Raw genomic sequence first — 12,858 nt, forward strand, 5'->3', positions numbered from 1 at the left:
AATGGTTGAAGGTGAACTATGCACCTCCCCTGTTCTCCTGTTTTGGAGGCAATAAGAGTCTCTTAAATGGCAGCCCTCTGGCCTGAAGATTGCCACTTCTCCTGCCCACCATAGCCTCTCACCTGGTGCACTCCCTGCCCCACTGGACTGGTGTGGGAGGCACTCAGTTTCTCGAGCCCAGGAGAAGCCCAGGAGCATCCCAGCTCCAGTTCTACAGACCCTGATGCTGTGAGATCTGCCTGCCTCAGCTTCAGTTTTCACCAGATCAAAAACATCAGACTCAGAGCCAAGAAACTGGTCCTGATCCTTAGCTGGTGACACTATAGCCTTTGACTCAGTGTCCTACCACTGTTGGACTCCTGGCTCATAGCAATTCCTTAAGGTGCGTGGGGATTCACATCTAAAGGACAAGAATAAATCTCCAGCTTAAAAAGGACAGGACTTTTCCAAGAAAGTTTCCACAAAAGAACTCCAAGGAAGACTACAAAAGAGAAAGACAAGAGAAAGCAAACAAGCAATGTCCCTGTTAGGTTTCTGTAGAGGTGGCAAGAGGCATAAAATTAAGTTGTTGCTTTTAAGAACTGTCCATAAAACTCATTAAAGCAAATGAGATATTTAGGGCATAGTATGCGGGGGGGCTTGGACAAAGCTAACTCCATGAATCATTAAAGAAATAGGGGGGACTTCCTACGATTGACAAGTTGACAAAATAGCTTAAAGGAAGGTAATCAAAAAGGTGAGCTAGTTTCTATTTGTAACTTACAGAAAGTTGAGAGATGCAGTAAAAAAACTTGCTTTATTTCCTTTCATATGAACCCATAGTGATGTTCCCTGTTTGGCTCCATTGCCAGGGAGACTGGGGGGGGGAAGACAGAAAAGAAAGAGGAGGTGATGAAGAGCAAATGAATGTCAGATGGCTGTATATCCTGATTCTTATGAAATTACTAGATACCTGGTAGACTGGCAGCCATATAGTTTACAGTGTTAGATTTCATGGGGGGGTTTCACCCCTTTGGTATTGCATTTTCTTGAAAAATATCTGGTATCAGCAATAAATGCTTAAAAATGGTTAAACAAAACCTATTCATGGCAAAATAATCAATTCCTTCTAACAGCAGAACGGAAATCAATTCAGTGAATAAGATTAATATTTGCTGTTGTTGCTTTCAGTCCACAAACAATGCTTAATTGATCATGGTTCCCCCCCCCTCACATTTGCACTGAAATTAATAGGGTGGAATAACGTAATGACAATGCAGTTTGTGTAATTTAAGTAACTGATAATGTAAATTACATAAGTTATGTAATTTTGCTACAGCTGAGAGTTGAGTGAAGAATGCAGTTTTTGACAGAAGATGAACTGCAACAAAATGCAAACAGTGCATGTGATGAATACAGGGCGGAATAAAAGTCTTATTACATCCCTACCCAGGGGACTTCCTTGGCATGCAGAAACTTTGTTTGAAAATTTAAATTTAAAAATGAAAAATGCTAAAAGATCCAGACATGTATCCACAATGTTGATGGCATAAAGATTAAAACAACAAAAAAACCCACAGGAGTAACACATCTCAGTGTCTGGAAAGTATGGATCCAGATGAACACCAAAGACTTCTCTCCTTGTTGCAAAATTTGAGGGACACATGTTGTTGCTGAATCACTCTACAATCCTCAGTGTCTCAATTGCTTACCATGAACAGCTTTACTTTCTTCTCTGAGTGTGGGATGGCGAGAAGGATTTAAAGAAAATATACATTTGGCACCCTGAAACTTGGGAATTAAGGGGACACTCCTGCCTCAGACACTGACTTTATCACAATATCTGCAGCCACGTCCCCACCACCTTCTCCAAATTCAGTTTTCTTTTTCTCATATAAGTCAATGGTTCCCAATTATTCATACCATTCAAAGAGATGGTTCCAATCAGCATGACTTAGTGGGGGTAGAAAACATGCTCCTTCAGTCCTCCAGTCGCAAGGATCAAGAGCAGGTTAAGCCCATGCCCCAGAAGTGTCCTTGATTGCCCCCATCACTTGTATCCATATAAACAAATGGCTGCCATTCACAATTCTGGGAAAAGTAAAGAACTGCACTTGGAGACACCATTGTGAGAAGGAATATGTGTACACACACACACACACACACAAACACACACACCTGACATGGATTGTCTTTGCCTCCACTGAATGCAGAGATTGTCCAGGAGGATCCATCCAATCTCTCTGCAATATACTTTCTTTCTCCCATACATCATAATAACAGGCATTGTGCTGGTTTAATGCACACATTTAAATTACTTACTTAACAATATTATAGTATAAGGAACATAAGAACATAAGAAGAGTCTGCTAGATCAGGCCAATGGCCCATCTAGTCCAGCATCCTGTTCTCACAGTGGCCAATCAGATGCCCATTAGAAGCCCACAAGCAGGACCCGAGTGCAAGTGCACTCTCCCCTCCTGCAGCTACCAGCAACTGGTTTTCAGAAGCATACTGCATCTGACTTATGGTGGCAGAGCACAGCCATCATGGTTCATACCCATAACACTAAATTTCCCCTATACTATACAGGTGGGGAACATGCATCTCTCCAGATGTTGCTGAACTACAGCTCCCATCATCATTTACCACTGGCCTTGCTGTCTGGGGCTGATGGGAGTCAGAATCCAACAATATCTGGGGGACCACAGGACCCTCATCCCTGGTATAAAGTTATGGTAGAAAAAATGTGTGCCATGTTGCTGCTCTAGAAACATAGGAAGCTGCCTTATACCAAGGTCAGACCATTGGTTCATCTAGCTCAGTATTGTAGACATTGAGTGGCAATTAATCTCCAAAGTGTTTCAAGCAGGAATCTCTCCCAGCTCTACCTGGCAACACCAGAGATTGACCCGGGACCTTCTCCATACAAAGCATGTGCTCTCCCACTCAGTCCTCAGAATATCTCAAAGCGTCGTACAAAGGAGTCACAGTGAAGCTACTTAATCACAAATATTTGTATGCTTTCACCAACATTCTTATAATCAGATTGCACAGTGACAGCTAAGCTCCAAACTAAACACGCCAAGGACAAAACATGTATAATTCTGTAAAAATTATATCCCACAAAAAGAAAGCCCTTGGTTAGTAACAAATAGCTGCCAGAGCCTGGCCATCGTTTGGAATAATAAGGCCTCTGTTCTCGTTCTCTTTTCTTTGTTCTGCATTGGTTTTAACTAAGTGTGAAACCCAAAGATAAGAGGAATGCAAAGAACACATCCTGGTAGCTGGTGTGGAAACATGAATACAATACATAAGCCAAGCAGTTGCTGGAGCATCAAAGCAGGAATATTGCCTCCATATGGTGCCCATTTGGTATGCCAAATGGGAAGCAATTACTGTTTGTTATAACAGCACCTCCCATAACCCCGAGTCAGAGTCGGAGAAACAGCCTGACATTTGTGAGTGCATTCCACCTCTGCCGTTTTCCATTCCAATTGTCTCTTTGCAGGGGAATATTTTCTTCTCAATATTAGGGATTCTACACTTACAAATTACATAATTTAAAGCTGTTCATTTCAGTCCTACTAGTTACTGAAGTATAAGATTGTTTATTAATTGGTACTATCGTGGGTGCAGCATCTTCCAGTGCAAGGTCCTTCTCTACTTCATCTGTCCCTTTTAAAAGAAAAATACTGTATTTACCGTTCTTGCTCCTGATACAAATCTATCCTGCTGCTCTGGGATTAGGACATTTCAAAATCCTTTAGGAGGGCAGGTTTTGGGTGATCCCCACAAAACCCAACAGTGTCATGCTTATGTCACATAAGGGTTTTCTCCTTCTTTCTTTCTTTCTTTCTTTATCTATTTATTTATTTATTTATTTATTTAAAATATTTCTATTCCGCCCTTCTACCCTACAACAGGGCACTCAGGATGGCTAACAATAAAATCACACACATACGTAATAAAATTATACACAATAAAAACACAAAACATTACAGTAAAAAGTACAATTAAAACACATAAAATACAATATGCATATATATACATACCTACATACATACATATGCATAGATATGGGGGAGTGATACTAAAAGGACTCAAAAAATAAAAAATAAAAATAAAGAGAATAAAAATTCACTAATAGGCAAAAAACCTTGCAGTTTAAGAATGTACCTATACCCAACAAGTATTTCTATCAAACTTTAAAATGCAGGGAAATTGGGCAGCTATAGTGAATGCACCAGGGTAGCAGGAGACCTGACCTCCTCTCTGTGATATTGGACTGCCCTACACATTTGTCAAAATGCAAACACAATTTGGGTTGGTCTTTCACAGTCCAATCCATTTCCAATGTAGCTTGGAAGAATTTCGTAACATGTGCCTCTATAGGTACGTTCTTAAACCACAAGGTATTAGTAAATTTCTCTGCTTTTTAATCTGGGAGGTAAGAAATGGGATCCTGTGTAAATTTGCTGAGAATAGATTGATCATTTGCATGCTTATTGAGTTCAGTGAGATTTACTCCCCTGCAATCATGCTTAGGATAGGTGAAATTGACCACAGGGGATGGGGAAGGGAGGAAGAGGATGGAAGCAGGCAGAATGGGGAGGAGGAGGGCAGGTTTGATCATTTGCATGATATTGAGTTCAGTGGGATTTACTCCCGTGCAATCATGCTTAGGATAGGTAAAACTGAAGTGGGCAGGGGAGGAGGGGGAGGACAGGAAGAAGGGAGGAGGAAGAAAGGGAAAAGCAGGTCTGATCATTTGCATGTTTATTGAGTTCAGTGGGATTTACTCCCATGCAATCATGGTTAGGATAGGTAAAAGTGACCATGGGGGATGAGGAGAGGGAGGGGAGAGTAGAAGAAAGGAGGAGGTGGGAGCAGAAGGAGTGGGAGGGGAAAGGAGGAGATTGGAAGGGGAGGGAGAGGTGTGAGGGAAGGGGCAAAAGGGAGGTGATGGGAGGGGGGAGGAGGGGAGGGCAGGTTAGATCATTTGCATGCTTATTGAGTTCAATGGGATTTACTCCTGTGCCATCATGCTTAGGATAGGTAAAACTGACCATGGGGGAGGAGGGGGGGAGGAAGAGATTGGGAGGGAGTGAAGGAAAGAGGAAGGAAGGGGCAAGAGGGAGGGGATAGGAGGGAGGAGGAGGGGAGGGCATGTTTGATCATTTGTATGCTTTTTGAGTTCAGTGGGATTTACTCCTGTGCAATCATGCTTAGGATAGGTGAAACTGACCTGGGAGAGAGGCAGGGAGGGGGGAGGAGGAGGGCAGGAAGGGTGAGGGGAGGGAGGGGAAGAGATTTGGTAGGTGGCCATTGGGCAGAGGGGAAGCCCCTTTCCTTTCCAAAAGGAAAATTCTGTGAACAGTATCATTCTTTTTCAGGGTTTTCCCCACCTCTTTATTCTACAGATAGCACATGTAGCCTCCCACCCAAATTTAAACCAAAGCTGTCTCTGGCCACATCCACACCAGATCTTTATTTTACTTTAGACAGTCATGGCTTCTCCCAAAGAATCCTGGGAAGTGCAGTTAGTGAATAGTGGTAAATGTTGCTAGGAGACACCCTGTTCCCCTCACAGAGCTTCAGTCAGAGCGGCTGACTGTTAAACCACTATGGCCACTGGAGCTCTGTCAGTGGAATAAGAGGTTCCTCTCAGCACCCTTCATGAACTACACTTCCCAGGCTTCTTTGGGGGAAGCAATGACTGTCTAAAGTGAAATAAAGGTCTGGCATGGGTGTGGCCCCCTGATTAGGCAAGCCAAGCGGCTGTGAATCTGGCTTTTTGAATACTGACAGTGGGTTCTTACTGAGCATACCCGATGCTATAATAGACTTCAATGTAAAAATTCTTAAATTAATTAAAAACCAGTCAGGCATTTTTTTAATTTTTAAACTGCAGAAGATGAAAGTCAGAGTATGGGGCAAGGTCAGTAATAGGATTACAGGTACTCTGTGAACATGGCTGATTTTTAATTCATTTCAACAAATTATGAGAACTCTGACAGAAAAAAGTCCAAAAGGGGTCTTTTTTTCCCTCTCTCTTTTTACACTTTGAACTCTTGATTCTCTCTGACTATTTAGTGTGTCACCATGAAAATTTAGAGGGTTGTTAAGCAAGCATTTCTGAGTTCAGGACTATAAGTTTTGTAAGGTTTTGTTTTGAAATTAGCTTATAGGAAGCATCAGAATAGCATGGGGGGCATTTTCAATTTAACATTGAGGAATGCAAAAAATCCATGCTGACTATAGTATACAGCCACTCTCATGAGCATAAAATCAGTGTCAGGATCACCCGTCAGTCCCTCCCAAAGGCTCTCCGGAACAAGATAGTTTTTCACAAGTTTCTGGAAAACCATCAGGGAGGGAGCAGAGTGGGCTTCTTGAGGCAGGGAATTCCAGAGCCTAGGAGCCACAACTGAAAAGGCTTTCTCCCATGTGTCTGTCAGTCTAACATCTTTCAATCCAGGCACGCAGAGGAGACCAGAGGCAGATGATCTTAAATCCAGGGTAGGAACATATGGACATTATCACATCTACAGCAGCACCCATGTTTGCTGCAAGTAGATGAGGCTTCTCCTTACACTGGAAGTTCAAACACACAGTGCCTAGGAATTCTTGCATTAAGCTCTAGAGCAGAGGCTCAGACTTTCAGAGGCTCTTAACCCCTAAAGTGCCACAGCAATGTATCAATCAAATCCAGTAACTCAACACAATTATACTAGTGCTTGCAGATTTTGGTCATCTGTGCCCTTGGATTTGTAGTTTGGGGGTTCTGGATCCATTGCACAGGTGTCCTCAGTGGCACAGAATGCCTTCCATCAGCTTAGGCTGGTGGCCCAACAAGGGACAACTAGGCTACAGTAATCTACGTTCTAGTGACCTCATGACTGGACTACTGAAACATGCTTTAAGTGGGTCTGCCTTTAATTCAGAAACTCCAATTGGTGCAGAATGTAGTTGCCTGACTGTTGACAAGTTCAAGGCAAACAGATCATGTAACACCAATTCTGTTTCATCTACATTGACTGTATGCTTCCGAGACCAATTCAAAATGTTGCTTTTGACCTATAAAGCTTTTTATGGCTCAAGACCCCAAGCTCTTCTGAAACACCTCTCCTGATATAAACCTACCCAGACCCTTCTTCTGTGACCCTTCTCCAGGTCTCCCCTCTGCAGGAGGCTTGGATGGTGGTGAAAAAGAGGGCCTTTTCAGCTGTGGTTCTCTGTCTGTGGAATGCTCTCCCCAGTGAGGTCCACCTGGCACCATCACTGATGTCTTTTCAATGCCAGACTTACCTTTTCCCCAAGGTTTTTAATAGACTGAGATGATGCTGTCAAAGCTTCCTGTGGCTGTTATGGGAGCTGTTTAGTGACATACAGTGTATATATGCTAAGAGAAGGTGTTTGTATGGTTTTTAAAAATAGTATAATGTACTTATGTTTATGTTTTTAAATGTGTTTTTAAGTCAGTTGCAGCCTAATAAGTGCAGGAGCTTTTTCTGGGGAAAATTTCTGCCCAATTTCACTTTAGCCAAAGAATTCCAGTAATTGCAAACAGGTCCATAAACCCAAGCAGGTGGTTGAATTATTTTTATTGCACTGCAGACCACTATGCTGCATGGAAAACTGCTTGTAAGAGTAGTTTGGCAAAATTCTACAGGGCACAAGCCTGAAATAGCTGTTTACATCCTGGTCTACATCATTATCTGTCAACATCCTCAGAAACAAAATTAATTTTTATTCTGCCATCGCACTAATGAGCTTACATTCCTGTTCTCTTCATTTAAAGTATCTCAAAAGGTGCACAATATTTCTTAACAGCTCTCACCACCTGTGCAAATGTTTGATGAACAGCACACTAAATGGGTAAGCCAATATTTTAAATCAACCCAAGTGTGGGAAATACCACAAGTGACTGTGTAACAAATTTCTGTCCACTTTGTCATGCTGAACTACAGCCATTTACTTATCTCAAGAGATACCTCTCAAAGAATTACACCGTCTACTGATTGTACAAGCGATGTTATAATATGTTTAAATGTACAACTGAAAAGATGTTAAAAGTATCTGCTGATAATTCAACTACAAACTTACACAAAAAACAGTCTTACCTTTTCCAAGATGGAAGACGTATTTCTTTTTTGTGAATTTGGTACAGCAAAGAAATGGGATTATGTCCTATATAAAAAAAGAATATTTTAAAATCAACCGTGAACTACTATTTTCAACAGTCTATAATTATCTTCGCAAGAAACATGTTAGTATATAGTATAAACAGTGTCCAAAAAAGAGTGTAATTATTCACTAGAGTATTTCGCACTGAACTTTTACAGCTTGATCCCAAGACTTGTTGCATTTACATGTATGCATTATTGATTGGATCCAGAGATAAGTGAGCAGGAGAAAGTCTGGCAGTGGTTCTGTTCTGCAAACTGTTGCACATGAACTAGCTGAAGCTTTTCCACAAGCAGACTTAGCACAAACATGCAAGAGATTTCAAAATGCTCTGTGCTACTATAAGCATACTGCTCAGTTTCTGTACTCTTATCACACAAGGATCCAATGCTACATTCAGACAGGGCATCTGTGGGTGTTAGTGTATGCACACAAATAGCATTCTCAACTAAGAATGAAATGCTGCGATCTAGAGTGCTGTATCCTCACAAGTAGAATCATTAGCAGGAGCTATAACGCTGCCCTCCACGCAAAGGCACAAGTACATAGCCCCATTTACACCCCACAGTGATTATCTTAATACCTCAGTTAAGGAATCCTCCAGGAACAAAGCTCCTTTTCATGAAGGCCTTTTTAAAGCTGAAACTGACTATATTTGTTTTGCTGTGGATAAACTTTCAAGCCTGTGCCATTGCTTTAAGGTGGAACTGACCCGCCTGACTCTTTGCTTTTCTATCAACAAAATGATAAGTCTATGCCTTTGCTTCACTGGGGTGAAACTTACAAGCCTGTGCATTTGGTTTGCATCAATTTCTCCCAGGACTGGGGAGGGAAGGAGCCAATATGATTCAGAGAGGAAGGAAGAGGGTGCCGAGTAGGCACCCTTTAAAGTCCCTGTTGAAGCTGCCCCTACCATCTACAAGTGAGTGTAGGAACCTATCCCTATTCTTTCCATGTTATTCCTATCTCTGCTACCAAAGTTTCTGTTAAAGAAGTCATGTCCAGAAAAGCATCTACTTTGTTAACTGAGGTATTACTATATAGCCTTTGGGGGGGGGGGCAGGGGGAAGGTCAATAGAGCCTTCAAGAAGTCATTGCTAGGATAAGGAAAATGTACTGTGCCATCTTGCAAACCACAAACTGTCAATGGTACTGAGCTACCATAATTTCTGTATTATTTGCATCCAAACTACACACTACTATCCCCATCTATCAAACAGTACACATAGGAAGGTATCACATTAGAAGGTACCATCATCTTGAGCCAAGATGGTGTCAGGAAGGGGAAAGCCACTTCAGCCTCAAGCACCTGTCATGGCAAACTGCTATACACTGTCATACTCTAAGAACTGAGTTACACAAACAGCAAAATCATCAGCAATAGCTCTTGCTGAACTGCATCACTTCAGAGTGCACAGGAGGAATTGCATGTTTTCATGGTTCTGCATTTTAAAAAGTCACCTACACATATAAAACTAGTATGCCAGGTAGGTTGGTCCCAGCCTATCCTTCTGTGGGGCAAACATAACACAATTTTTATTTTCATTTGTTTAACAGAATTTATATAGCCCATAACTGTAAGAAACCTCTAAGTGGTATACATAATATCAGAACAACATCAGTACAAGACAAAGTAGATTAAAACATTTCAAAATATAAATAAAGTCAGCAGTTATATCTGAAATTTTAAAATTACACATTAAAATGCATGTCAGCTTTACGTATCTGGGTAGGCCTGCCTAAACAAAAATGTTTTAGCAGGTACTGAAAACAGTGTAGCGAAGATGCTTGCCTGATATCAACGGGCAGGGAGTTCCAGAGTGAAGGTGCTGCTACACTGAAAAATTGATTCCTTGCATGTGCGAAACATTGTGTAGCCCTTGCAAAAGTGCTGGTTCTATAGATCAAGTGGCCAAGTGGGCATATATGGGGTAAGTGATTCTCTTGATTGTGTAAGTTGAGCTCTAAGAGTTCCTCTTGCTAAAATTGGCCCAGCTCTTTCTGCACATGGTTGGTGGTAACAATCATTTACTTTACCTACTAGCTCATGATTTAATATAGAAATATATAAAGGAAGCTGAAGAAAGTCAATACCAAAGGTAGAAGGTTCCAGAAGTGAAAGGGTGACTTCACAAGTCTTAACTAAGAAATGGAGTTCAACAGATTATGAGTAAACTCTGAAGTAATCTGCAATGAACACTAATACCTCCATAGCAAACACTGAACCCATTGTATATGTGTTAATACAACTGTCAGTTTAGCCATATATCTTCAAATAAACCTTTAAAGGAGTGAATTTCTTCCACCTTTAGAAAAAAGGCAAATAAGAAACTAGATAGCTCACCTTGAGGTTGCTGGGGATTTTAAACAGGCCACTGGAAGAAAAATATGCCTTATGCAGAGAGAATTGAAATATATATATTTAAGTTTTAAAAAGATAAGCAGGTGCGAACACGTTTCTTGAATACTCTAGGTGAGCACTTATTCACTGATGAAGCTGAAAAGGGCTAACAGAGCAACCCAACCCCCCTTTGTGCCAGATTGGATCGGGCAAAGGTGTCCTTCTGCCCAGCCTTGTTGGCCACTGCCTGCAGAGTCAAAACCACATCACGCTACCGGTGTGGAGTTCCCTCTCCTATCCACCCAAAAACAGGGGGGCAAAGTGTCACTGGCAGGTTCCATGCCAGTGTTTAGTCAGCAGAAAGCCTTGAAATGGGCATTATGGGGGTGGGGAGGGATTGGGCTGAGCTGGCATCTGTTGGATTCGAACCCAGTCCCGCTAGTGTCACCTGATGGCATCAGGCCTGGCCACGGCTTCAGCTAAAGGCTGGCAAAGCAATCTGCTTCCCATCCATTCTGACCAGCATGTTCAGTAGACCTGCAAATATATCAGTGGCACTGCCACTCTCTTACGCCCTGCCAGGCAGTAGCTGGGGTTAAGACTGTATCCCTAAAAGAGTAATATCAGCATATCAGGGTGTTTCAACCTAGCCCTAAATACCCGTCCTCTGAACAATGCTAGTAAATTTGGAATAATTCTGAAGGAATAGAAAATATAGTTTAGGGCAGCTGTGTGGGAATAGTAGTCAAAAACATCTGGAGGGCACCAGATTGGCAAAGATGGGAGTGAGGCATGAATAAAAAATTCACAAGAGCTGGGTTTTTTTTAAAAAAAGTATAACCTCCTTGCCCCTTCTAGGATGCACATCTTAACGTGATGAGGGGGTTTGAGAGGGTTGAAGAAGCTGACAGCAATGCCGTCAGGAGGCTAGACCAAGAGGCTAGACTCCTAGCAGGGGCACCTATGGCAGAATGGTTAAAGCTGAGACACCAGACTAAGATGGATCCAAACTCAGAGGAAGGCAATAGTAAACCACCTCTGAATACCTCTTACTTCGGTGACAGAGAATGAGAACTATGAAATGAAGTCAGAGAAATTATCAGGGAAGAATGCAAAAAGACAATACCTCTAGTTAAAAAGAGAGAAAGACCTCAATGGACAACTGAAGAAACTCTTCAAATGGTTAAAGAGAGAAGGAAAGCAAAAGCAAAAGGAGATAGAAATACAGTTAGAACCCTAAATGCAACTATACAAACACTAGTATGTAAGGGACAAAGAAAACTATTACAATAGTTATTGTATAGAAATAGAAAAAGACAACAAAATGGGAAGAACAAGAGCCCTATTCCAAAAGATTAGAGAAATGAAAGGGAAATTTAAACGAAGAGTAGGGATGTTGAATAATCAACAGGGGAACACACTGACTGATTGAGATGAAATAAAAGGAAGATGGAAGCAATACACTAAAGAACTCTACAAAAGAGATGCAAGGATGACAGATTCATTCACGGAGGAACAGTATGATGAAGAACCAGAAATTTTAGAATGTGATTTGAAAGCTGCTCTTAAAATTCTTGGAAGAAACAAATCACCAGGAACAAATGGCATACCAAAGGTGTTGGTGTTGGAGGAGAGCTTTGTGCATACCATGGACTGCGAAAAAGAAAAATAATTGGGTGTTAGAACAAATTAAACCAGAACTATCACTAGAAGCTAAAATGATGAAACTGAGGTTATCATACTTTGGATACATCATGAGAAGACATGATTCACTAGAAAATGCAATAATGCTGGGAAAAACAGAAGGGAGTAGAAAAAGGGGAAGACCAAACAAGAGATGGGTTGATTCCATAATGGAAGCCACAGACCTGTCCTTACAAGATCTGAACAGGGTGGTTCATGACAGATGCTCTTGGAGGTCACTGATTCATAGGGTCACCATAAGTCGTGATCGACTTGAAGGCACATAACAACAACAACCTCCTTGGCGAATGGATGGGCTAATATCCATACTTATATTTCTCTGTGTCAAACACAGAGAAAACTGTGCAGTGAAGGTTCCAGACACACCTCTGTGGAGAGGGAATTTCATAACTAAGGGGCTGCCACAAAGAATGCCTTCTTCCGGACCACACACACACAAGCTTCCGTGGGCGGCGGAACTACCAAAAGGACACTTTCTGCTGATCTTAACACCCAAGAGGGTCTGTAGGGAAGGAGCTGGTCTCTCAGAAATTTGGGGCCCAAGTCTTTTATGGATTTAAACAATATCATGAGCACCTTGAACTGGGCCTGGAAATGATCTGGCAACCAATGCATCCATTTTAGAACAGAGGTTATAGTCTAAA

The 12,858-nt window shown here is 41.7% G+C and overlaps 1 protein-coding gene across 7 annotated transcripts in view; it reads right to left on the reverse strand.

The window, feature by feature from the left end:
• Positions 1–12,858, reverse strand: part of BMPR1B (bone morphogenetic protein receptor type 1B) — a 338,903-nt gene that overhangs the window by 252,903 nt on the left and 73,142 nt on the right. For 6 of the 7 annotated variants that reach the window (XM_061582986.1, XM_061582990.1, XM_061582989.1 and 3 more), the window contains exon 2: positions 8,106–8,172. The exons of the other annotated variant lie outside the window; for it this stretch is intronic. The gene's annotated coding sequence lies outside the window, so the exon portion shown is untranslated. The remainder of the gene's footprint in view (positions 1–8,105; positions 8,173–12,858) is intronic. 7 annotated transcript variants of the gene reach the window in all.

This window comes from Rhineura floridana, chromosome 9 (genome assembly GCF_030035675.1).
Source record: "Rhineura floridana isolate rRhiFlo1 chromosome 9, rRhiFlo1.hap2, whole genome shotgun sequence".
NCBI lineage: Eukaryota > Metazoa > Chordata > Lepidosauria > Squamata > Rhineuridae > Rhineura > Rhineura floridana.